We start from the raw sequence: 27,481 nt of genomic DNA, 5'->3' as shown, positions 1-27,481 counted from the left end.
ACAGCAAAATACTGACAGACCACACCTGTGCAATAGCAAATGTACTATAAACTCACCAGGGATGAAGAATTGAACAGGTTGGCATTTACTCACCTTCAGTTGACTATTGGACCTTAGTAACAGCAGTCAGTATAATAATAATAATGTCATTGAAACATATGTGGTTAATATGGTTTTTTGACAGAGAGATGTGGGGTCTTCTTTCTTGGAGTAAACTCAATAGACAAATACATGAAAGAAAAGGGTTCACATTATTAGGGAAGTCAAGATAAGCTCTATATTTGGTATGTAGTTTTTGAGTCATGGTGGTACAATTGGGGGTACAAGGGGAGGGAAGGGGCGTGGCATATGCAAATTGCACTGCAATAACAAATATCATCTTGTAATATCATAGACAGTGTAGGAAGGAAACACAGGGACCAGTCTAGGAGGGATTCCACATGGATCTCTCACTGACTGTCCGTAGGGATGCATACATGATCTACCAACTCTACCAAGGCAATCAAGAATAATGTTTGTTCACAGCTTTGACTAGAGAAAAACAAAGGTACAGTAGGAATGGAGACTATTTATTGATGTTTCAGCTGCCAGCCTTTTTCAAGACAAGACCAATGCACAATGCAATTGCTACACTATACAGGGCACAAAGGCGTCATTCAACTTTGACTAGCAGCAGAGCAGTTGTATTTTTGTATACTGTAAATAACTATTGTTTAACAAACACTTCTTTGTCTAGACCTCTGGGCTCTGCTTTTATGACCTGTGTCTTGTAATTCCACTTCTTCTGAAAACACTATAGTTAATGTGTGTTTTTCAGGATCCTCCACTATCCCCTCTGGTGCATTTTTAACATCCTCATCCTCCATCAGTTTATACTTACTTGCATTTTAGTCATTTAGCAGACGCCTTATCCAGAGCGACTATATATTAAAAATTAGCTTGCCTTGCTCAAGGGCACATCGACAGATTTTTCACCTAGTCGGCCTGGGATTAAAACCAAAGAACTTTCCACATTGGTCCCAACCATCGGCTATCTGGCTACCAGAAGCACACAAAGCATATTATTATTCAGAACCAAACACAGGCTCCACCATGGCCTCTGACATTATAGTAACAACACAGACAGCCCTTCACGTGTGTTCACTGTAATACTGTTAATCCACAGCAGAAACACAACAGGATTAATCAAGGGCTTTGGAGAGGAGAGGAGAGCAAAAAATTTCAACATGGCAGAAACATATGAAGTGACTCCTCTGACAACCCACCCAGCTGGTTTAGACAGAAACCTGACAGAAACCTCCTAAACCTGACAGAAACCTCTGTGCCTCCATACACAAATGAAGAGGATCAAGGTCTCTCAAAGTTTCCACCAGGGAGAACACTGTCAAAACCTTCGGTTCTGAGTAATTCCTCTGCTGTGTATGCACATATTGAGGTTGTGATATGTACTGTGCAGTAGCTGCGTGTGATTAATTGTTGTTTTATCTGTTGTGTAGCTTGACGTATATAGAGGCTACTAAATTCAGATGGGGCTAGAGGATTGCCAGTGAACATGCAAACTCCTCCAATTCTCCTAAACAGCCCTCCTAAGAATGACCTCATCTGCCATTCTTTGAACTGACACGCCCCTTCTTTCACAGCACTCTCGATTTTTTTAATGTTTGAGAACTCAGTTCTGCACAGGTGAGGGAACTCCAAGGTAACTTTTCCTTCTGACCTTCCTCCCTCTTCCCTCCTCCTCCTCCTCCTTACCTTCACCTCTCTGGAAGCTAGCTACTCCACAACAATGGGCCAATCTGTTTGACAATCACTACTGGCTCTACATCACACACTCAGTTCTACCTACCAGCGCTGGGTGTTGCTTGGCCAATGTGTACTCTTCCTCCACACTGAATGACTATCAATCACGCCCTGGTGTGTGCATCACTTCTGCTTTCACTGTGGGTCTGAATCAACTTGATTTGTGCTGGTTTGTTTGATTGATTGATTGTTTGGCGGGTTGCTTTGCCTGTATTGCTGATGTCACTTTTACCGGTACTCCACATGAGTTTTTTTATAGGCAACAAAGCATTGTCTTTTTCTGAATGATTGTATAAAACAAACACAGCCAATACATAGTAATATTATCTGACTATTTGACCTTTTGGCAGCGGTTACCTCCTTCACTGGCCCAGTACATGGATGTGTTGCACTTTACGTAGATGCAATACAGCCTTTTCTCTCCAGACCACTGTGCTCACTTCCTATTTCCTGAGTAGGAGCGTTGTTTGCTAAGCTTCTTCTTCTGATTGGGCCTCTGCATCCTTTTGTGCTTCTGTTGCTCTTTGGGCCCTGGAGTCCTGAATTTATTTTCCTTCTGTCTTTTTCTCTGTCACTCTATTTCTCCCTTTCTTTCAGGTGAGAATTTGAGCAGAGTCCACTGCGGAGAACCTTTAAATCCAAAGTTCTAGCGCACTACCCAGAGAATGTGGAGTGGAGTCCATTTGACCAGATGCCAGTTGGCATGGTAAAGGAACTCGCGGAATGTGTAACTAACACAAAGTGTATTTTCTTTCAAACTACACCCATTTCTGTTTCCAGGGTTTACATCTGTATGTCTTTATGGATTAGAACCTGTATCGCCTTTGCTGATAGACTAACCTGGATCATTCCGTTTCTCTCAGCTGTGTATGCTAAAGGGTCTGTCCTTCCGACACAGGCGGACACACGCTGCGAAGCCTCAGTTTCACCCCTTCATCATCACTACGGGAGGACGGTCGCGACCTATGGCTTCGCCCCCACCTTCTATCGAGGAGGTGACCAGGCAAGCAGATCTGCAGCGCCATGCAGACCCTGTACCACATGTCACAATGCCGAACAATGACATCCTGCACACCCCCACCACCCGCGGTCCCAGAGGAGCAGCGCCACCTCCATCCCCCCAACCCCCACCCCCAACACACGCTCCTCCCCCACACCTCCATCCCCCCCGGCTGCAGCGCTTCAACTCCTACGACATCAGCCGCGACACGCCACGTGTCCAAGTGCATCTGCCTCATCGCACCCATGGCCTTCCCCAGGCTGCGGGAAGGTGCTCCAGCAGCTCCACCAGGCCGTCTCCTCCCCCCAGCCCCCGCCCTCCCCCGGAGAGCTAGCGGCCTACAACATCCTATACGAGGCGCCCTGCGCCCTGGGCGCTCCCGGAAGTTCTCGGGGGTGTACGGGCCAGTGGAGTGCCAGAGGCCCCAGCACGGCAGAGCGCCTCTCTTTGACTTCCCTATCAGCCAGGTGTTTGAGCTGCTGGGGGGGGAGAATGTCCTCCAGCTGTTTATTGCGCCCGCTGAGATCGCGCAGATTCTGCTCTACTCACAAAGTCCTTACTTAGATCTTTCTCTGATTGGCTGAACTTCTGTGGTTTTCGGTCTATTGTCCCCAAGCATCGCTTTTAGAAAGGATTGTGATTTGTTATTTCAACAGAAATACTGAAAATGTAGAAGAAAACTGAAATAACAGTTGTGGTTAAGATCTTCGGTATGTTCAATGGAACTATTATCCAGGCAGATTAAATAAACTATCCTGTTATTCCATTAAAGGCCCAGTGCAGTCAAAAACGAGATTTTCCTGTTTTTATTATATTTCCACACTATGAGGTTGGAATAATACAGTGAAATTGTGAAAATGAGAATGCCTTTTAGTGTAAGAGCAGTTTGAAAAGACCGCCTGAAATGTATGCATGTTTTGGGTGGGATGGAGTTTTGGCCTTCCATGGTGACATTACCATGCGGTAAATTTGTTAATAGACCAATAAGAAAGAGAGTTCCAAACCTCTCTGCCAATAACAGTTTTATCCTCCCCCACTCAGACCACTCCTAGACAGTCCTAGCAAAATTCTTGCTTGAGACATTGTTTGCTAAGAAGCTATTTTTAAATATATATTTTTTTACCATTTTAATTGAAAACAATCACAGTAAGGACTTAATTGTTACCCAGAAGTGATTTGATGTTGAGATAAAACGTCTGCATTGGACCTTTAAAGAAAGCTGTATGCTTCAGCTGTAACGTATTTCTCCTCATGGGCTCTTAGCTCAGGCCTAGCCTGTGTGTGTGGTGTGTGTGTGTGGCGACGTGTGTGTGTGTGTGTTGTGGTGCATGTGTGCGTGTGTGTGTGTGTGATGTGTATGTGTGGTGTGTGTGTGTGTGTGGTGTGAGTTGCTGGGGTAAACACGCTGTAGTGCAGCAGCAGTAGTGTGTGTGCTGTGAAGGGCTGTCTCTGTTGACTGTGATCAGTCCCTCTTTGTTTTCCCCCTGCTCATGTTCAACCCCAGCCCTACGCTGAGAGAGAATGACAGTTAATAGGGACACATTCAAGAGAACCTTTTGGGGAGGAATGACAGATATTTAGATATGACACAGGTCATTTGGCACATAGAAAAATGAGATCTACAGAATTGATAGAAACAGGTCTTCCAGTATGTGTGTGAAAAGAAACAGCATTATACATAATAAATCAGCTCCAATCAGGAATTGTTTTGTTCAGGGACCAATGTTGGAGGTTTTGAAAGCAAATCTGCCTTTCAGCATTATACAGAATGGCATATTCTCCTCCATGGAAGCACACAGGGATTTACGATCAGAGTCAGATTGTTTCAGGATTGGGGAGCAGGCGTGTTGATAGGATCCATTACGGAGACAGGGAAAAGGCAAATTGTTTATAAAACGCTAGGGGCTAGAGGTGCAATGCTGTGGTGTTGCTACAACCCTCGCAGGAGGATAAGGAGGCAAGGACGGCAGTCAGTGATGCAGGGTAAAGATGATTGGTTGGAGATGACATCATCCTTTTTTTCTCCAGAAGGCTCATCACTGCAGAATGTGTGACCTAAAGAGTGTTTTCTAGAGTGTGAGCCTGTGAGCTTTCCACTGAGCAGGGACAGGGTGTCGTTAGTTAAAACTGCATAGGCTGAGGCAAGTGATGCCCTATACTAAATATGAGCTGCCTGGAGAGGGGCTGTTCTAAAAATAGAGGCATAATTCATAACTCAGATACATAGGCCCTGGCCTGGCCAGTGTCTTTCCCATACAGTAAATTAAACCTCCTTGAAACGAGCATCTGCTGCTGTTTTTCCCATCTCTCCAAGTAGATCAATGGAAGCTTGCCATTTCCCCTGCCTGGCCTGCATGGTAGTGGTCCATATATAGAGCTCTTATTCTGTTAGCAAAGTACTCAAATAGGCTCCGATACTTATTCGTCTTAGAAAGGCCTTTTGGGGAAGCAGTGTAGCAAAGGGAGGACAAGTGGAGGACTACACCAACACTGAAGCTCATTAGATTTTCTCCAGTTGAATATCTGATGAATGACCCTATTAAAGAGTATGTTTTCTCGTAGACCAGATTAGCTGTTGGCAAGGCCTGTGTGATGATACTGTGGTGCGGTGTGTGGTTTGTGTGTGTGCACGCATTTGTGTGTGTGTGTGGATGTGTGTACTTTAATGTGTTTGTTTGTATGTGCGTGCGTCCTTTCATTGCATGGGTGTGTGTCGGTCTGTTTGTGGTTTTTCTCAGGAAGGTGGTATCATGCTCTGAAAGGGCCTGTTGTTGTTCACCAGGCAAGGTCAGAGCACTAGCAGACAGGCTAGATTAGTATTCCTGTCTCTGAGTCCCTAGCCCGAGTCCTGGGAGAGGTGGCCCGACCAGGGGGAGACCTGGCCTGGGAGAGGGAGAGACCTGTTCTGAGGGGAGAGGGAGAGGGAAGAGGGCCTGTTCTGGGGGGAAAGAGAAGATGGGAGAGGGTCTGTTCTGGGGGAGAGGAGAGGGGAGAGGGCCTGTTCTGGGGGGAGAACGGGGAGAACGGAAGGCGAAATGAAGGACTAGTAGTTATTTTGGCAGTAGAACAGCAAAGACAGAGCTGTTACTGAATATAGGTTTGTTGTGACTGATAGAGAAGGAATGTAGATAAACAGGACTGGATGGACGTTTAATAAACTAATAATATGCCATTTGGCAGACGCTTTTATCCAAAGCGACTTACAGTCATCGTTACATTTTTTGTGTATGGGTGGTCCTTGGGATCGAACCCACTACCCTGGCGTTACAGCGCCGTGCTCTACCAGTTGGATGCCAAACACTTGACTTGGAGAGGATTGTTTAACCCTGCTACATTACAATACAGTGCGTACTGTAGGTGTCAAAACCATTAGCCTTTGTGACCGTATAAAACCAGTCAGTTTGTGACTCTCTCCTCTGTTGTTTGTGTGACAGATTACCAGAGGCTGATGACTGTGGCAGAGAGCATCCCTTAATGTGTCCCTTTCCAGGGCAGCATGTCTATGTGCCCATCCTGCCTGCTCACTGCTGCACTTCCTGGATGCCCCCGTGCCCCTACCTGATGGGTCTGCACTCCAACGGAGAGGGTGACCGCACCAAACTAGAGCTGCCCCAGGAGGTAACCTATACACTCATGCACCTACAGTTGAAGTCAGAAGTTTACATACACCTTAGCCAAATACATTCAAACTCAGTTTTTCACAATTCCTGACATTTAATCATAGTAAAAATTCCTGTCTTAGGTCAGTTAGGATCCCCACTTTATTTTAAGAATGTGAAATGTAGAATAATAGTAGAGAGAATTATTTATTTCAGCTTTTTATTTCTTTCATCACATTCCCAGTGGGTCAGAAGTTTACATACACTCAATTAGTATTTGGTAGCATTGCCTTTTAAATTGTTTAACTTGGGTCAACGTTTTGGTAGCCTTCACAAGCTTCCCCAATAAGTTGGGTGAATTTTGGTCCATTCCTCCTGACAGAGCTGGTGTAACTGAGTCAGGTTTGTAGGCCTCCCTTGCTCGCACACCGCTTTTTCCAGTTCTGCCCATACATTTTCTATAGGGTTGAGGTCAGGGCTTTGTGATGGCCAATCAATACCTTGACTTTGTTGTCCTAAAGCATTTTGCCACAACTTTGGAAGTATGCTTGGGGTCATTGTCCATTTGGAAGACCCATTTGCGACCAAGCTTTAACTTCCTGACTGATGTCTTGAGATGTTGCTGCAATATATCCACATAATTTTCCTTCCTCATGATGCCATCTATTTTGTGAAGTGCACCAGTCCTCCTGCAGCAAAGCACCCCCACAGCATGATGCTGCCACCCCCCGTGCTTCACGGTTGGGATGTTGTTCTTCGGCTAGCCACCTCCTTTCTCCTCCAAACATAACGATGGTCATTATGGCCAAACAGTTCTGTTTCTGTTTCATCAGACCAGAGGACATTTCTCGAAAAAGTACAATCTTTGTCCCCATGTGCAGTTGCAAACCGTAGTCTGGCTTTTTTATGGTGGTTTTGGAGCAGTGGCTTCTTCCTTGCTGAGCGGCCTTTCAGGTTATGTTGATATAGGACTTGTTTTACTGTGGATATAGATACTTTTGTACCAGTTTCTTCCAACATCTTCACAAGGTCCTTTGCTGTTGTTCTGGGATTGATTTGCACTTTTGCACCAAAGTACGTTCATCTCTAGGAGACAGAACGCTGTCTCCTTCCTGAGCGGTATGACGGCCGTGGTCCCATGGTGTTTATACTTGTGTACTACTGTTTGTACAGATGAACGTGGTACCTTCAGGTGTTTGGAAATTGCTCCCAAGGATGAACCAGACTTGTGGAGGTCTACAATTTTTTTTCTGAGGTCTTGGCTGATTTCTTTGGAATTTCCAATGATGTCAAGCAAAGAGGCACTGAGTTTGAAGGTAGGCCTTGAAATACATCCACAGGTACACCTCCAGTTGATTCAAATGATGTCAATTTGCCTATCAGAAGCTTCTGAAGCCATGACATAATTTTCTGGAATTTTCCAAGCTGTTTAAAGGCACAGTCAACTTAGTGTATGTAAACTTCTGACCCACTGGAATTGTGATACAGTGAATTATAAGTGAAATAATCTGTCTGTAAACAATTGTTGGAAAAATTACTTGTGTCATTGTCACGCCCTGGCTCTGGGGACTCTTATATGTTGAGCCAGGGTGTGGAGTTTCTATGTGTTATTTTCTATGTTGTGTTCTAGTTCGTGGTTTTCTATGTTGGCCAGGGTGGTTCCCAATCAGAGGCAGCTGATTCTCGTTGTCTCTGATTGGGAACCATACTTAGGCAGCCTGTTGTCACTTTTGTTTTGTGGGATCTTGATCCGTAAGGTTTGTGTTTAACCCTAGGACTTCACGTATCGTTTGTTTTGTTGTTTTTGTCGGTTGTTAAGTAAGTCAAATAAAAGAATGTACGCTTATCACGCTGCGTCCTTGGTCCGCTTCATGTACGATCGTGACAGTCTATGCACAAAGTAGATATCCTAACCGACTTGCCAAAACTATAGTTTGTTAACAAGAAATGTGGAGTGGTTGAAAAACGAGTTTTAATGACTCCAGTGTATGTAAACTTCCGACTTCAACTGTATACACGCATGTATGCACACACCGCACCGCGACCACACACATACACACACACACACAAATACAAATATATTTTTTGATTAATGCATGGAATTATTTCTCGAGGGTTGTATACCTTTTTCATTTCTCTCCTCTCCTGTCCTCCCTATTCCTTCTCCAAAAGGCATTTTTAATTGGAAACATTCAGCTCTAGCTGAAACCATTTAGTTGGATTCCCTCAGCCCATCCCTCTTTAAATGCAGCCTGTCAGAGCGTTAATAAGTCATTTCTAATCAGATTGCTATGCGGGGAATGATGTGTGTGCTGAGAATACTAACAAAGACTTCCCTCTGGACACTCCTGCCAACCCCATCTCCTTCATCTGCTGTCTGATACACCCAACAAAGTGACGGCGTGAAATTGGCTAATCTGTAGAGAATCACAGGCCTTACAACTCAGATTACAAACCATCCCTCGTTCCCCTAGCTCTCCAGGCTTGTTTTTGTCCTTCGTTTGATTAACAGTCGTTTTACCACCTAATTTACATAAAGTAGGTACATTTTTTATCAATTTACTTATACACTGCTCAAAAAAATAAAGGGAACACTAAAATAACACATCCTAGATCTGAATGAATGAAATAATCTCATTAAATACTTTTTTCTTTACATAGTTGAATGTGCTGACAACAAAATCACACAAAAATTATCAATGGAAATCAAATGTATCAACCCATGGAGGTCTGGATTTGGAGTCACACTCTAAATTAAAGTGGAAAACCACACTACAGGCTGATCCAACTTTGATGTAATGTCCTTAAAACAAGTCAAATGAGGCTCAGTAGTGTGTGTGGCCTCCACGTGCCTGTATGACCTCCCTACAACGCCTGGGCATGCTCCTGATGAGGGTGGCGGATGGTCTCCTGAGGGATCTCTCCCAGACCTGGACTAAAGCATCCGCCAACTCCTGGACAGTCTGTGGTGCAACGTGGGCGTTGGTGGATGGAGCGAGACATGATGTCCCAGATGTGCTCAATTGAATTCAGGTCTGGGGAACGGGCAGGCCAGTCCATAGCATCAATGCCTTCCTCTTGCAGGAACTGCTGACACACTCCAGCCACATGAGGTCTAGCATTGTCTTGCATTAGGAGGAACCCAGGGCCAACCGCACCAGCATATGGTCTCACAAGGGGTCTGAGGATCTCATCTCGGTACCTAATGGCAGTCAGGCTACCTCTGGCGAGCACATGGAGGGCTGTGCGGCCCCCCAAGAAATGCCACCCCACAACATGACTGACCCACCGCTAAAACCGGTCATGCTGGAGGATGTTGCAGGCAGCAGAACGTTCTCCACGGCGTCTCCAGACTCTGTCACGTCTGTCACATGCTCAGTGTGAACCTGCTTTCATCTGTGAAGAGCAAAGGGCGCCAGTGGCGAATTTGCCAATCTTGTTCTCTGGCAAATGCCAAACGTCCTGCACAGTGTTGGGCTGTAAGCACAACCCCCACCTGTGGACGTCGGGCCCTCATACCACCCTCATGGAGTCTGTTTCTGACCGTTTGAGCAGACACATGCACATTTGTGGCCTGCTGGAGGTCATTTTGCAGGGCTCTGGCAGTGCTCCCTCCTGCTCCTCCTTGCACAAAGGCGGAGGTAGCAGTCCTGCTGCTGGGTTGTTGCCCTCCTACGGCCTCCTCCACGCCTCCTGATGTACTGGCCTGTCTCCTGGTAGCGCCTCCGTGCTCTGGACACTACGCTGACAGACACAGCAAACCTTCTTGCCACAGCTCGCATTGATGTGCCATCCTGGATGAGCTGCACTACCTGAGCCACTTGTGTGGGTTGTAGACTCCGTCTCATGCTACCACTAGAGTGAAAGCACCGCCAGCATTCAAAAGAGACCAAAACATCAGCCAGGAAGCATAGGAACTGAGAAGTGGTCTGTGGTCACCACCTGCAAAACCAGTCCTTTATTGGGGGTGTCTTGCTAATTGCCTATAATTTCCACCTGTTGTCTATTCCATTTGCACAACAGCATGTGACATTTATTGTCAATCAGTGTTGCTTCCTAAGTGGACAGTTTGATTTCACAGAAGTGTGATTGACTTGGAGTTACATTGTGTTGTTTAAGTGTTCCCTTTATTTTTTTGAGCAGTGTATGATTTATGAATTACTTAGATATCCCATTGATAAATGCTAAATGGTTATCATTAAACATTATTCATGCTTAATGAATTTTCTTAAATAAAATGGGTTTGTGTTTACTTCTTAATAATTTAGAGGGTGAGAGTGTCCTTTGTGAGGACAAACAGCCTTCATTAACCATGTTGTAGTTTACCCATGCTTTTACAGTTGATCAAAACACGTTGCTTTACTACTGTTCACAGCAAGGGCCCTTAAACATAGAGCCTGGAGGAAGGGTGCTGTGTGTGCCAACAAGCTTTTACACATCTTGAGCCGGTCCAATAGAAAGAGCTATGACGCATAAAAAGCCGGAGAATGTATAAATTGATGACCTAAGTCAATCTCAATATTGCCTTATTAATCCATGCCTACATTTAACCCCTAATACTCTTAAGATGAAAGGCAGCATGATCAACAATGGAGGGCTGATCTTATTCAAAAAAGTAGTTTGTTCCATTCAGAATATCTGTTGATATTATATTACTGTCTTCAGTTAATATCTTGAACTCATCCACATCTTTTCTCACTATGCCTCAATTGGTACTGCTCTGCTTTAAGCCACCTAGTGGAGCGAAGTGGTAATGGTTCTGCTATAACGAGAAAATAACTGTCACTCAGTTGGTTTCTCTCTGGTGTTCTCTGTTTCCCAACATGTTTACAATGAAAGCTAAACAAGACCGCCTGTCATTCCAGGCCAACTTGTGTTTCGTGGACATCGACAACCACTTCACCGAGCTGCCAGAGGACCTTCCTCAGTTCCCCAACAAGCTAGAGTTCATCCAGGAGATCTCCGAGGTGCTGTTGGCACTTCGGCGTGTCTCCAGAGGGAAACCCGCACCACAGCCAGGGTCAGGCCAAACACCGGTGCTTACGCTCCACCCGACATGGTCACGGACAGACGCAACGGCAACCTGGCCAGCTCGTCCCTCAACTCCTACCTGCTGAGGGAGAACGAGACCATCGCCAGACTGCAGGCCCTGGTCAAGAGGACTGGGGTCAGCCTGGAGAAGGTGAGAGCAGGGCCACGGTCATCCGTTTGACTGGAACATATTATTCTAGATACATAGTCTGCATATACACTGAGTGTACAAAACATTAAGAACACCTGCTCTTTCCATGATATTGACTCGACCAGGTGAATCCAGGTGAAAGCTATGATCCCTTATTGATATCACTTGTTAAATCCACTTCCATCAGTGTAGATGAAGGGGAGGAGACAGGTTAAAGAAGGATTTTTAAGCCTTGAGACAATTGAGACATGAATGGGCAAGACAAAAGATTGAAGTGCCTTTGAACGGGGTATGGTAGTAGGTGCCAGGCGCATCGGTTTGTGTCAAGAACTGCAACGCTAGTGGGTTTTTCACGCTCAACAGTTTCCCGTGTGTATCAAGAATGGTCCACCACCCAAAGGACATCCAGCCAAATTGACAGAACTGTCACACTCTTTTGAAAATGACTAAGGTGTTTGTAGAGCAAAGATACTGTAGTGCTGGGAAAGGCAGTCTATGAGCTGCCCATGTAAGGTTTCACCTCATCAGCTGCTGCCTGCCAGCTCCAGGTGTTCTGTGTTCAGCCCTGGTGACGGAGGACGTCTACTACATTGCCATCAACAGAAAATTGGCGCCCATACAGAACCTAATTGCCATCTGGTTTGAACACGACACAGAGGGCCGTTGGTAATATATGGTAATGTTTCAGCAAAATCACATTACAGACCAGTGAATGGATAAATTAGCTTTTAACTACCGAGAGTAGGTCTCTCCAACTCGCCATATCTCTAGGAGCCCACAGTAAGCAGCTTATGGACTAGTAGGGGCTAGCGTTAGCTTTCTATGAAGAGATTGCCCTGCCCTCGTAGTCTGCTTTTAGCGCCCCAATTAGTGGGTAAGGCTTCAGGTAGGGTCATTGTGGCCATGTCCCACATTAAGGTAACCACCTGATTTAGGATCAGTGATGTAGAGCAATGAATTAGAGGAGGGCTCAGTGGGTCACATCCCTGCCATCTGATCTGGGCTTCGTAGCCATTACACATCTTCAAGTCTGTGCAGACACGTATAGGTGACTCACTCACTGTGTCCTTTTGTCCTGCTCTTGCATGTTGAGATCTGCAACTGTGTCACACTTTGATTGTAACAGAGGAATGTGTGTGTTTTCAGTTTTTTTTTCTCAATAAATCAAAACATCTCAGACTTCCTCTCCCATGCCCCCTATCACTGCTCCAGCAGCTTGTGCTAACATGGAGATAAGATCATGTGTTAGAAACCCATACCCTCTATGGCAGGAGTAGGCAACTAGAATCAGCCGCGGCCCGATTTTTTGTCGGAGCGGATGTTCGGGGGCCGGAACATAATTATAATATTTTGTACACTGCATATTGACCACAACTAAGCCCAAGAATCTCAAATATAACAATATTTTGATTTGTTGAACACTTTTTTGGTTACTACATGATTTCATATGTGTTATTTCCATAGTTTTGATGTCTTCACTATTATTCGACAATGTAGAAAATAGTAAAAATAAAGAAAAACCCTTAGAATGAGTAGGTGTGTCCAAACTTTTGACTGGTACTGTATATCTATATTTTATAAACTTCACTCATTGGTTGGTTTTGGTCCGCGGGCCGCCTGTTGCCGACTCCCTCACTCTCTCTATTTTTTCTGTGCTGTGTTTTCCTGACCCCCTGTGTTTCCTCCCCTCTCCCTCTTCCAGCTGGATGTGAGGGAGGATGCCAGCAGCAACAAGGACCTGAAGGTGCAGTGTGATGAGGAGGAGCAAGATCACCAGCTCAACATCCAGGTGCGAGAGGTCTTCGCCAACCGCTTCACCCAGATGTTTGCCGACTACGAGGCGTTTGTCATCCAGCCCAGCCAGGACAAGGAGTCCTGGTTCAGCAACAGGGACCAGATGCAGAACTTTGACAAGGTGAGATCAGGGATGATTCCCTATATAGTCCACTACTTTTGACAAGGGTCCCTAGGGCTGTTGTCAAAAATAGTGCACTATATGGGAATAGGGTGTCATTTGGGATGCAATCCCCACTCATGACACTGAAACATTCATTTGAGTGGAAGTCTTCAATAGTCTTTAAAGCTTTTCATATTAATTAGCCTCACTTCATTTTGTGATGTGATTTTTGTCCCTTCCAGGCCTCCTTCCTCTCTGACCAGCCTGAGCCCTACCTGCCCTTCCTGTCCCGTTTCCTGGAGACTCAGATGTTTGCCTCCTTCATCGATAGTAAGATCCTTTGCCATGATGACGAGGACAAGGAACACACATTGAGGGTGTTTGATTTCCCGCGTGGACAAAATCCGCATGCTGAACGTGCGCACGCCCACTCTGCGCACCTCCATGTACCAGAAGTGCACCAATATCGACGAGGCGGGTAAGAAAAGAGGAAAACCCATTTTCACACCGATACTATTAAGGGATCATTGTCTCAGATGGTGCAAGATACTTGTAAGTTTTTAAGACACATGTCTCAAATCGTTCCTCACTGATTTATTTTAACCTTTCTTTGCTAACAGACGTAACTGTTCTCGTTTTCAGACAAACTCCTTAAAAAGCGATATGAGAAAATCGATTTTGTCTCCCTGAACCTCACTCCATCGGGTTAGAGAACTACAAGGCTCACCTTAGTAATAATCCGTCCTTATTTCCTTGGTGGCAGGTTATTGTTTGTGCTTGCAATACATTATGGGAACAATAAGATTAGAGGGCACAGGTTTTTCTTCTACTCTGTCTTTGGGAACAGTCAGTAGCACCTGGAATAATTCATGTGAAGATTAATTTTTTCCTTTAACTATAGATTATTTCAAATTTCTCTCTGTAATCGTATGATTCATTGAATGCATTTCAGTTATGTACTAACCTAATACATTACACAGTTATCTACACAGTTGTAATAGTCTTAACTATGTAGCCTGCTGTCATTGGTGCTGATGATGTTGAGGGTTGGGTCAGGTTAGGGATGCAAAATTCGATAACTTTCCAAAAATTCCCAGTTGGAAGATTCCCGAATCAGAAGGGAATAAGCAGGAAATCATGAATCCTCCAACCAGGATTTCTGAAAAACCGGACAATTTTGATAAGGTTAACGAAATTTTGCAACCCTAGGTCAGGTGATGATAACTCACAGCATGGAGGTGTGGTGGTGAGGGTAAGGAGTCAGAGATGAGATGTGGAGTGGTGAATCTATGTGACTCCTCAGTGCTATGACTCATAGGCACTCACAGAGTGTCTTAACGATGACATAAGACTGTTAAATCCTCCATGACGGTTGGTGCTAAAGGATCTGCTTTGACAGTACCTCATCCTCCTCCCTCTCTGTATCACCCCAGAGAAGGCCATAGAGATGCGGGTGGTTAAGATCGACCACACGGCACTGCATCCCCACCTGCTGGATATGAAGATTGGCCAGGGTCGCTACGAACACGGCTTCTTTCCCCGGCTGCAGTCTGACGTGCTCTCCACTGGACCCATCAGCAACAAGTGAGGATCACACCTCCGCAAGAGACACTGATTTACATACTGAAGAAATATGTTTGTTTTGTCTCCATCTTTGCTATTTGGCTTTCGTGTCTTTCTAAGTGAAGTTATTTTGTTTGTATGTTAGATGGGCGAAGAGGAGTGCTCCAGCACAGTGGAGGAGGAAGGACAGACAGAAACAGCACGCTGAACACCTTTACCTGGACAACGCACCAGAGAGAGGTGAGAGGACATCAAGCAGCCCTAGGAAAACGGGATTAACATTCCCAAACCATATTCACATGGATTTTGTCTCTCTGTTTTTGTGTTATTGTTAGTTTCTTGTCGATTTCTTCCTCACTCTTCTTCATGGTTTGTGGTATTCACTTCTAAATCTCTAACGTCTGGAACAATTGAATTAAAGTCTTGTTTGTCCATTATCTCTGTTACTCTCTCCCTCAATTATTTTCTCTTGGCCTAACCTCTCTTTCTGTTTCTGTTTATCTCCCTCTGAAACCTACTGTCTTCCTCACATCTACCTACTTTCTCTTACACACTCTCTCTTTGGTCTCTCTCTCTCGTCTCACACACACGCTCCCAGCATGTGGAGTGTTTGTTCCCCGGAGCTGCAGCTCCTGCTGTTTCTAGACTACTACTGGCTCTCGCAGTCCTTCAGGCCCTGTCTAAAGTCTGTGACTGTGGATGTGGTATGTGTTGGCAGTGGGTGGGGCCTGAGCCTCACACTACGTCCACATGGCCCCTCCCCCCATGTGGGTCCTCACTCCCTCCTCCTCCCAGCATCACAGCTTTACCTTATACTCCAGATCACTTTCCAGGGTTTCTTCTCAGGTTTAGGGTTTCACTTTAGGGTGCACTTAACTCAACATTAAGAAAGCAATATTTAGATAGATTTGACAGCATCCCAGAAAACACATGGCACTGACACGCCTCCCAGGATGGATGTTGAGGTCAGAAAGGTAAAGGACAGAAACACATCATCCATCATGAAAATGACCTCAGTACAGGCAGCTCAGCTCATTATACAACTGACTCAGAGCTCCTCCCTCTCCCTCCTCTGGAATGATCAATCCCTCACTGTAGTAGTTACCAGAAATCTGTCCACTGTATGCACTGTATACATTCTTGGTTGGTTGCCCAGTGATGTGACCCTCTGTGTTTATGTGATGATGACCATTGAGCCAGATTGATTACTCTCCCTTGGTGTATAGCCTACTCCACGTGTGTCCTCTCTGACCCTGTCCTCTCTGACCCTGTCCTCTCTGTCTCATAACAGAAATACATCCAGGAGGCCAGGAACCTGGGCACTACCATCCGGCAGCCCAAGCTGTCCAACCTCTCCCCCTCAGTCATCGCTCAGACCAACTGGAAGTTTGTGGAGGGTCTGCTGAAGGAGTGCAGGAATAAGGTACAGTAAATACTAGTCTACATCTCACTCTTACTCAGACATAAAACGATTGCAATGACCACTGCAGTAGACTATCACATGGATATTGAGATACGACACCTTCAGTGAGTCTACATTAGTTTCAATGTCACTCAGAAGTATTCTGATGTCAATGACCATTGCGGTAGACTATCACTTGGATATTGATATCGAACACCTCTAGTGTCAACCATCTGGCCTCCAGAGATGGTAATCTCCCTGTATGGTGATGTGTGTCCCTCCAGACCAAGCGCATGCTGGTTGAGAAGATGGGCAGGGAGGCGGTGGAGCTGGGTCATGGGGAGGTCAGCATTACAGGCGTGGAGGAGAACACACTTATCGCCTCCCTCTGTGACCTGCTGGAGAGGATCTGGAGCCACGGGCTGCAGGTCAAACAGTCAGTACACACACACACATCACACACACACTAAGTATGATATAAAAACAGTATATATACACACTAACACACATGTATGCATTTAGGTGCATTCAATGCGCATTCATTCATTCCCACATCTCTTCATCTGCCAGGGTAAATCTGCCTTGTGGTCCCACCTGCACCACTATCAGGAGAGCAAAGAGAAGACGGATGTAACGCCAGCCGGTTTGGGTCCCCCAGGTAAGCCACTCATTGAATCCTGAAATGTGATAAATGGACGGTGATGTAAAGCCATAACCACATCCCTCTCTCTCCTCCCCACATCAGGTCTCATCCACAACACAGAGAGACGCAAGTCTGACGCTGGCGCTGCCTTGCCCCTCTCAAGGTATCCCTGATCAGGGACATGAGGTGAGTCTCCTCATCCATTCACCAGGTCTCCCACAGTATCAGTATCAGTATCTTCAGATGCTCTACCTCCCGTATAGACACTATTTGTCAAGTATCCTCGTGAATATACATTTCAAGTCATATGGTCTTGAAATTATGGATGATTGTAAGGGGAACGTTGCAAATGAAACTATACTATTCTGCCTGTGTTGATTGTCCCTTCTGTAGTGGCGAAGCGGTTCAAATGTATGCCTTCGTACCTCTACGTACTTCTTTGAAAATGACCATTTCGAATCAAGGTGAGATAATGATTGATTGATCATACCGCAGAATGCAATGATTTCCAAGTGTTTTCACTGCCATCTTGTGGCCCACTGATGAAAAAACACTTTCAGTCACAACAAAACATTATCAATGATTCAGGACCATATGTAGTGGAAAAATACTGACATCAGCCTCATAGCCATGCATCTCAAGCTTTGCAGCAGGCATAAACACTTGATTTCCAGCTATGTTTAAAAATATGTAAAATATATACATATATACACCAGTGTTTCCTCTGGGAAAATGTGTAGCAATGGGGGGAAAGGGACTGAGGAGCTCAGTTCTGGTGTCTTTTTAAAAGGACATTCTACTCCAAAATGAAATAAAATAAGTATGCTGACACCATCTAAAATAGAATTTCCACCTCCAGAAATTAGCCCAATAACACATTGGTAAAATTATTTGAACATATTGGGCCATGTACAGGTATATAGCGTATGCATGGTCCATATTATCACATGCATATTATCAGGTATGCTATTAGCAATAAACATTATCACCTTTAGCCCAACTAATGCAGCAAAGTGCAAATGCATAGGCTGAAGCATGGGGTTGCCTATCTGCATTTACCCTATTGGGCTAATCATTAGCCAGATCTCAAATGTGATCTTTTAACTAGTTATTGTCATATTGATGAATTTTATGTCCCAAAAACGTGCATAAACACTGAATATAATGTAGGCCTACCTGTTAGGTAACTTAGGGTAACTCGCCAATGGGGGTAAAAAGCCCCCTGCCTGTACTTCTCACAGAAACCACTTCATGTCACAATTTTCCCCCAACACTTTCCCTGGTTTCCACTACACTTGCTCAACAAAAATATGATCTGTCTCATCACAATTTTAAAAGTAATTCCAAATAAATAATTTTGATGTAGCGAGGCTTTGTACCCCAAGTCACCCTACAATTGACCCGTGTTACATTTAGCCCCACTCTCCCCTATGCACTCACTGCCCATATTTAGGAGTTGAGAAATAAATAAAGTAGGAATGGATTCTTTATACAAAAACCAAACTTTTTAGCATAGAAAACACCAACAGGTAAATAGATAAACTATTCTACTATGGGGTTGTTAGATTTTTCTATGAATTACTCGTTTTGTTTGCAGAGGAAAAGTACAATGTTCTAGCATCTTCAAAATGCACCTCAGCAGAAATATCTTTTCATGTTCCATATTTTTGCTTGCGGCGCAGCACCACAGCAAAATGAGTGCAGAGGAAACACTGATATACACACTGTACAGCATATACTGAATGCTTAGCCTTCCATCTTTGTGCTCTAATTGATCAGACTTAACCTACATTCCTCATGGTCCTCATGTCTGGCCCCTCATGTCTGGTCCGAATGCTATACTAGCAGTGTCGATTTTAGCGGACGTAGTCAATATAACTATTTGTTCAGCACTTTTGAAATGTACAGCGACAGAATTCAGAACATAGGCCGTTCTTACAGTATCCTCCCTGTAAACCAAGTCAGAACCGTAGGATAAATAAAGGGGGCATATAAGCAGACAATGAAAGCTCTTACAATATTCAAAGATTACATTTCTCTAAAACAGGCTATAGGCTACATGTGCACCACCAAGTCAGAACAGTAGGCTAAGTTATGAGGGGGAAAGGGACCAAATTATTAGGGTGAGGCACATGGGCTACTAACAGCTTACTACACAACTTACACTTAGTATTACTTTCTTATCTACAGTATACATATCTCCCTGGCATATTACATCATTTATGCAGCAGCATACAATACATTTTTGGACTCACCTTGTTGTGCTGTGCTCACTTGAACAGGAAGGTGGCGCGGCGGTCCTTGTGGGCAAATTTTGTCATCAAACTTTGTCATCAAAGTCTGGCATTCTCTGGTGCTTTCAAGACCACGTCTTTGAGCTCTAGAAATAAGTCCTAGTTCCCAACTTGGAATTCATAACCGTTCAAACGTTCCCAGTTGTCTTGAACTCACTGAAGTCTGAGTTTCCCAGTTCTGGGTTTCCAGTTGTTTTGAACTCCTGAAGTCATTCAGTCCGTCCAGTTTAACCAGAAATCATGCTTTGACCTTAATGTTTATCCTTTTAAGCCTTCCCAGTTGTTGCGTTAGCCACTGATTCCTTCCAATCCACTCATTGTTGAATTTGCGATTTCCAACGTGTTGTGTAATGTTTATGGCCGATGAGCACCGATACATTTTATCTATAATTTGTCTTCATATGACAAGGATTGAAAAGGATTTGCCAGTAGATTGTTGACATGATTCATGATGATGACTGCTTGTCTAGCTTGCTAGCTAATATTTTGAAAGTATGATGTTGACATGATCAGTCCAATCAAAGCTACGGTAGATATAACGTGATTTGAAGTCATTTTATCTGTGGCCAATGACCTTGAGCCTTCTTGGATGGGCACTTCTAATGTAACTGGCAGCACCCAAGGGGCTTGACTTTTTGAGCTCTCCCCGTAGATTTTGCGGTGACATAGTTTTCCCCATGAGTGACAGAACTCTGAGCCAAACACGGCGCAACTAGAGAACATTAACAACCCCTATACTCCGTATTTTCCGCTGGCTGCCCCACCAACACAGAAAGCACTGAGCTAGGCTGAAACACCTGCATTTTGGAGCTGCCTTACTCAAGAAAGCAAAAAAGAGACCAAGTTTGTATGCGTCTTCATTAACTCAATGATTGTTTGCAAACTGATATGTGACATGTATTAATGCCAAAATAACATGAAAAACAGGCAACAACATTTATATATAAATATATATATATATATTATTTTTTTTATAGCTAAACAGGTGGGGCTCAAAACCCCACCTGCCCTGAATGACGCGGTCGCCACTGTATACCAGTATGATTGTTCTGAAACACAACCACACTAGTTCATTTAGCAGACACTTTTATCCACACTAGTTCATTTAGCAGACACTTTTATCCACACTAGTTCATTAAGCAGACACTTTTATCCACACTAGTTCATTAAGCAGACACTTTTATCCACACTAGTTCATTTAGCAGACACTTTTATCCACACTAGTTCATTTAGCAGACACTTTTATCCACAGTAGTGCTCAGCCAGGCTGAGAGGAATCCTGGAGTAGGCAATAGTTTATGAGATGCATTATGTGTTAAGGCAGTCAGAGACCATTGTCATGTCTACAGTGCACCATAGCCAGTGGTGTTGAGTCATGCAGGACGTCATTCCTGGTGTGGTGTGAAGTAGGTGGTAAAGAGAACTGGGCTAATCTGTGTGACAGCATGTTACTTCCAGCCTGATTCCCCTGCAGGCCCCTGCAGACCAAGCCAGGGAGAGCGGGGTCTGGCTCAGGGCAATACCAGGCAGCTGTGCAGTAGTCTGTTGTAGAAGTCTACTCTGATCACATGTCTGTACAGACACACACGTCTTCTTTCCAAGGATCCAGAATTTTCCATTGATGCTTTTTCATTTGTGCTTTGTCGCATTGATATACGAGCACATTTTAATTGATAAATATTTATATTTGGGTATCTTTACTTTAAATGGACAATAAAGGTTGACCAGGTTGCTTCATTCTACATATCGACTTTCATATTTACCTTGCTGTGCTCTTCATTATTCTACAATGTTCTCATTTCTATTTCTGTTCTACAGGAGGTAGATTTGTGTAGTCAGTCTGCAGATTACAGATAACCATTGTTTTTCTTACAATACCATTCATGCAATAACAATCTGCATTGTGAATGTTGATATTTTGCTCTGTTGCCATGGGAAACAGAGTGGAGTGGAGGAAATTGGGTTAATTCGTGAGAGTGAGGGGAGAGGGGGAGGAAAAGGGGGGATGTGAGAGGAGGAGGGGTGCATAGGGAGCACTTATAGCATAGACAGTTCAGTGCTCACTGGCAGAGGTGGAGTGGAAGGGAATGTGTCTGGACATGGAGGGCATGATAGTGGCTGGGAGCGATGACAGGAGGCTGGCTTAAACACCAGGGAGTCTGGGGCTGGCTAAGGCTTCTTCCTGGCTGGGCTGACTACCCTCTCTCAGCCCTGCATGCTCTGGAATCCAGGGCCGTGGTGAAAACAACATGCAGCAGACATCTATCACCTTGTTCAGAGGGACTGTCGCTGCTCTTCCATCTTCTCATATATTAGGTTTGGGGTTCTGTGCTCACCTTGGCCAAAGGATGCAAAACATGCTACAATATTATAGACCATTTCTGAAAGGATGACTGTTTGTGTATGTGTGTATATGTGCATTTGTGTGTGTTTTTCTCCCCTCTGACCTCTGTGCTGTGTACTGTATCCTCCGTAGACACATCCAGAACATTGGGGAGATCAAGACAGACGTGGGCAAGGCCAGGGCCTGGGTGAGGCTCTCCATGGAGAAGAAACTGCTGTCCAGGCACCTCAAAAAGCTGCTATCTGACCATGAACTTACAAGGTGAGGAAAACAACAAGGACTAGTATACAACGAGCATATCGAGCTAAACACAAATGTTTTATAAGAGCCTCTGCCTCAGTAATTGGGATAATACCCCATTCCCTTTAGGTCAGTCTCCTCATTCATCCTCACTCATTTATATTGGAAGGTCCCACTCAGTCTCATACACATGAATCAACCTGATGTCTGAAAACTATGCATGCATAATATATGAGCTCTTTTGACAGATCCAAACGTCATAGTACAATCACCTATTAAACATTTACAATTGTTTTCATAATTGATGAGATGGTGGTGAAGTGGGTCACGTTCAGGGAGATTCATTATGGAGGTATTGCATTGGGACCATTCCTTTAACATTCTCCAGTTGTTTACCAAGGAAAACACATAAATCAGCTATTGAATCAGCCTTTTAGGCTCCAGACTTTTTTATTGTTCAATCTATAATCATTACATCATATGCTAAACTGATTTGTTTTTGTGAAGTTTTTTGTTGCTTTTGTTTCTTTTGCAGGAAACTATACAAGCGTTATGCTTTTCTGCGCTGTGACGATGAGAAAGAGCAGTTCCTGTACCACCTCCTGTCCTTCAACGCTGTGGACTACTTCTGTTTCACTAATGTCTTCACCACCATCAGTGAGTGCCAGCAAATACCATACAACCTGGCCACGACACTGAACACCATGTAACCAGAAGCTGGGTAGACTTCATTCAATTAGAGTAATAGATTCATTAGACTTCATTCCTGGCTAAACCGTTTTCCTGGATTTGAGATGCTTGCTGAGAAATATACTGAAGACAGAGGTAGCTCTTCTTGTGACCAGACTGTACTTGACTGAGTGATTTCAGGTTTCCCCTCTCTTCTCTGTCCCACAGTGATCCCATACCATGTGTTGGTGATTCCCAGTAAGAAACTAGGAGGCTCCATGTTCACAGCCAACCCCTGGGTGTGTGTGTCTGGGGAGCTGGCTGAGACCGGGGTGCTCCAGGTCCCCAAGCACACTCAGGAGATCACCTTTGAGGTTGGTGCTCCCCTCAAGATTTAATATTCTTGGTATTGATAATAATATCAAGATATATTCACCTTAACATGACCTTTGCCCTTTGCCTTCTCTCTCGTCACAGTGCCAGAACCTGGGCAAGCTGACCACAGTGCAGATGGGCCATGATAACTCAGGCCTGTACGCCAAGTGGCTTGTGGAGTATGTTATGGTCCGGAATGAGATCACAGGGCATGCTTACAAGTGAGTGAAAGATTTGGTAGCAGCTGCCTTATGCTAGAGATTTCAGTAGCATCTACTCACAAGAAAGACCCTGTTGAAGCTTTGGCTAACTGTTATATTGTACTGTGTGTGTTTGGTGTGTGTGTGTGTGTGTGTGTGTGTGTGTGTGTGTGTGTGTGTGTGTGTGTGTGTGTGTGTGTGTGTGTGTGTGTGTGTGTGTTAGGTTCCCGTGTGGCCGGTGGCTGGGGAAGGGGGTGGACGATGGCAGTCTGGAGAGGGTCCTGGTGGGAGAGCTAGTGACACCAAACTCAGAGAACGAGGACAGAATGTGTCGTACGCCCCCCATGCAGCAGTCCCCTGGGATGATGAGGAGGTTCGTCACCATCTCACCAAACAGCAAACCAAGTGAGTGACCATTCAAATACACTGCAAAAATAGACAATAAAAACCAATAATCTTCAACAAGGGACTGCACACACCGAACCGAATGCCGTTCGTCTGCAGTTCTTTCACCGTGGTGTGTTTTAGGGACCACACTCGGCTTTTGCGAATTACGGCCGGCACTCTGTTCAGAGGTACTCTCGGCCGGCAAACGCTACCGGTGTGTCCGTGCCTTTAGATCACTTTTGAGGGTCTTGTGTCTGCTGGCATGGACAGATATTGTCTGACTCTTTTCCCATTATCCAGAGTTGAACACTGGTCAGATCCAAGAGGGAGTGGGAGAAGCCATCAATGGGATAGTGAAGCACTTCCACAAGCCAGAGAAGGAGGTGAGAGACACAACCCCGCCACATTGTCTATTATTCATCACAGTGAAGGAGACAGTGGGTCCTCTGTCTGTACACTGTCTGTACACTGTCTGTACACTGTCTGTACACTGTCTGTACACTGCAGGCAACACTGATCATAGTCTCACTCACATGTGTTCCAAATGAACCGTTTCATATGGCCACAACTGATGTGTTGGACCAGGGTGCTTTGAAAAGAGACAATATCAGTCACACTCTTTTTTTCCCTGTCTGTTTTTCTATAGAGGGGCAGTCTGACCCTTCTGCTGTGTGGGGAGTATGGTCTAGTCTGGGCTTTAGAGCAGGTGTTCCAGCATGGCTTCAAATCCCCACGCCTCTTTAAGAATGTCTTCATCTGGGACCTCTTAGGTAAAGCCTCAATACACAAGCATTACACCTGAATATATACAGTATCTTCCGTGCCATGCTAATGGATGAGGTTGCTCTTATCGATGTCTTTTGTCTGTGATTTCTCCTTATAGAAAAGTCACAAGTGTACTTTGAGAGTGCTGAGCAGAGGGAGGTGACTCCAGATGAGAACTGGCAAACCAGAGTACGCCACTTCTGCCGCTTCATGCGGGCCATCAACAGCACATCTAGGAACATAGGCAAGGATGGGAAGTTCCAGATGCTGGTGTGTCTGGGTGCCAGGTAATATCCTCCTCTGTAGCCTCACAAACACACACAGAACAACAGCTATCATCAGGAACATTTTAATGGGAATTCATTGTACAGCACTAAATGTCCTGGTCAAAAGGGCAAATTAGATTGTTTGAGATGTTTTACAAGACATCTTCAATTCAACTGAAAGAGAGGTGTTTTCATTATCTCTCTAATAGCAGCACAGCATTTATCAATGCGATAACAGAGTGGGCAGCTTCGTCCTTTTCTGTAGCGCTAGCGTGATCCCTCCTCCGCCTCCTGCTTCAGTTATTCTCCCTCACACTGTGTGTCTGCCTATCATGTTGGGCATTGTATGAGTGTGTGTGTATTTGTGGAGGTTGTATACATAGAAATACAATTCAATTTTTATGGTTGTATAGTCCCACCTTAAGCTTCCACACACTAGTTCAAAATGTACAGTATATATCCTGCTAGTTGGATATTGATTAAGGCAGCCCCCGCACCCTCTCTGATTCAGAGGGGTTGGGTTAAATGCGAAAGACACATTTCAGTTGAATGCATTCAGTTGTACAACTGACTAGGTATCCCCTTTCTTTTCCTTCGTTATGACAACTCAGGCTTCCTCTTTCTCTCTCCAACCCTTTGTGGCAGAACAGGGCTCAAATGCACCTGCCACTTCAATGAAATACCTTCTCTTTGTTCTTTGTCAGAAATCTTTTTAAGTGGCACATAGCGAGACCAGACATGCCTAAATGCAACGTAAATAATACCTCAGTCATAACCAAGCTTGAGCCCTTCCTATCCTGTCTTTTAGCAGGTATGAGGATTTACTAAAAAAGTTCCCTGAAGTCAGTCTGTTAAACTTCCTGTTTCTCTCTGCTCTTCCTAGGGACCATTTGTTACACCACTGGATCGCTCTCCTCGCAGACTGTCCAATCACGGTGCAAATGTACGAGGACACAGCACTGATAAAGGACCGCTCATTGGTAAATTCTCTGATCAGAGTGCTACAGACTTTGCAGGAATTCAACATTACCCTAGAAGCTTCACTTGTCAAAGGGATTGGTATCTAGGCCGTCCTTCGTTTGCACCAATTGGACCTGACTAAGGAAGACTGTTAGGGACCACTAAAGAACAATTAAACCTTTTTATGCGGAAAGAGACTTGAACAATTAAGGCACGATTTCTGGCTTATATTAAAGCTACTGTTACATTTGCCATATATTAAATGCAATGAGCCTTTCAAAATGTGTTGTTATTTCTATCCTCAACAATGTTGCTGTTAGACGTTAAGAATATGTTTTCTATTACGATCCATGATTTTCACATTGTTGAAGAAGATAACCCACCTGTTCTATACTGCTTTATTGAAAGCTAAATATTTTCATTGTTATTGTGAACTGCTGACAATGGCTATATTCTAAAAAGGAAAACAAGGAACAAAAATTGTTAATATATTTTCGGAGAAGAACAGTATTATTTTGATATGTCTGTCAAGTTGCTTGCTCTGTTCTAATTCTAACTGTCATAATGCAGAGCTTGAAGCAAATGATGTAGAAGTATGCTTTATAAGTATGAATATGACATGGTATAGATGTTTGTGAAGGGTGGAAAACTGATTCACCTACATCAATATGACAGTGTGTAAGTTTGGATCAATCCCCCTGGAAGTACCGTAGTATGCAACTCTTCTATATGGAATAACTTGGCCTAAGAAGAGGCTCCTGGCTCCCCCCGTGAATAAGATAATGTATCGTATGCTAGTGATGCACAGTATGTATTCAGTTGGAGAAGTATCAGTATACGGCCATGTCAATGCTTCACACTTGACACACAACTCTTCAACAGTACAGTACTTATCATAACCATGACTTGGAAAGTGAGTCATTTATAAAATGACAGCCTTCATGTAAATACCTGTAACCAGTGCATCCTTCTTTCCAACAACTTCTCATTATTCCTCACCTGTTCTTCCCATTCCTGGCAGGTTTACAACATCATGTCTGTTCAGTAGGGAAAATTGTATGAGCTTATTGCCAGTTAAATTCATAATGAGTGGTACATATGGTTGCTATAAAAGGCCAGATTCAAAATAGAGCAAACAATTCTCCTCTGAACTGTTGGCGTTTCTGCTATGCAATATAATCCACATCACACAAAAAAATCAACCCAAGATCTAGATGAGAATCATTGACCTCGTCCATTTTTCTTACTGTGCAGCATATGATGATGAATAACAACAGCAGTTTGATAGAAGTAGGTGTAAGGATGTCTTTCCTGTGCCAACGTCTGGATTGTGTTGGTTGTACTATTCCATGTACAATCGACATGAGCATCTTGGGAGATATATTTTTGTTTTTCAATACTGATTTATTGACATAGCCGTATAATGTAGTGTTTACTAAGTGAGGAAATGTGTACAGTGTAAAAAATATATAAAGAATAAAATTACAGAAATGCATTAATATGGATATGTTTATTATATTTTTATTATAGGATTATAACTGACTGGAATGGGTACACTATAAATTGCTATATGGTTATTGATGGTATTGAAAGTACACTATAAATTGCTATATGGTTATTGATGGTATTGAAAACGCCCCCATATATTTCCCATATGTACTTTAGAGCATAAAGAATAGCATTTGACCTATCAGAGAAATCAAACACTGATAACAACAACAAATGCTGGTTTTAAAATGTAAACAAACTCATTCGCGCCATTTCAGATACCTGTTTTTTTTCTTGTCCATTCATACGTTGCTGATACGATGCTTGCTGGGACATGTAGTCTCGTGAGGTGTTACTACATAGGATTAGGCGGAAAGCATTTCCATACTCACTACTACTCCCAGAAT

General features: G+C 44.1%; 1 pseudogene; it reads left to right on the top strand.

Annotated features, from left to right (window-relative positions):
• Positions 1 to 2,402: 2,402 nt before the first annotated feature.
• Positions 2,403 to 26,807, top strand: LOC123486006 (annotated as a pseudogene).
• The last annotated feature ends 674 nt before the right edge of the window (positions 26,808 to 27,481 follow it).

The sequence above is a fragment of the Coregonus clupeaformis genome, unplaced genomic scaffold, assembly GCF_020615455.1.
Source record: "Coregonus clupeaformis isolate EN_2021a unplaced genomic scaffold, ASM2061545v1 scaf0941, whole genome shotgun sequence".
NCBI lineage: Eukaryota > Metazoa > Chordata > Actinopteri > Salmoniformes > Salmonidae > Coregonus > Coregonus clupeaformis.
The sequence above is the reverse complement of the archived record's forward strand: the minus strand, read 5'-3'. Positions and strand labels throughout refer to the sequence as shown.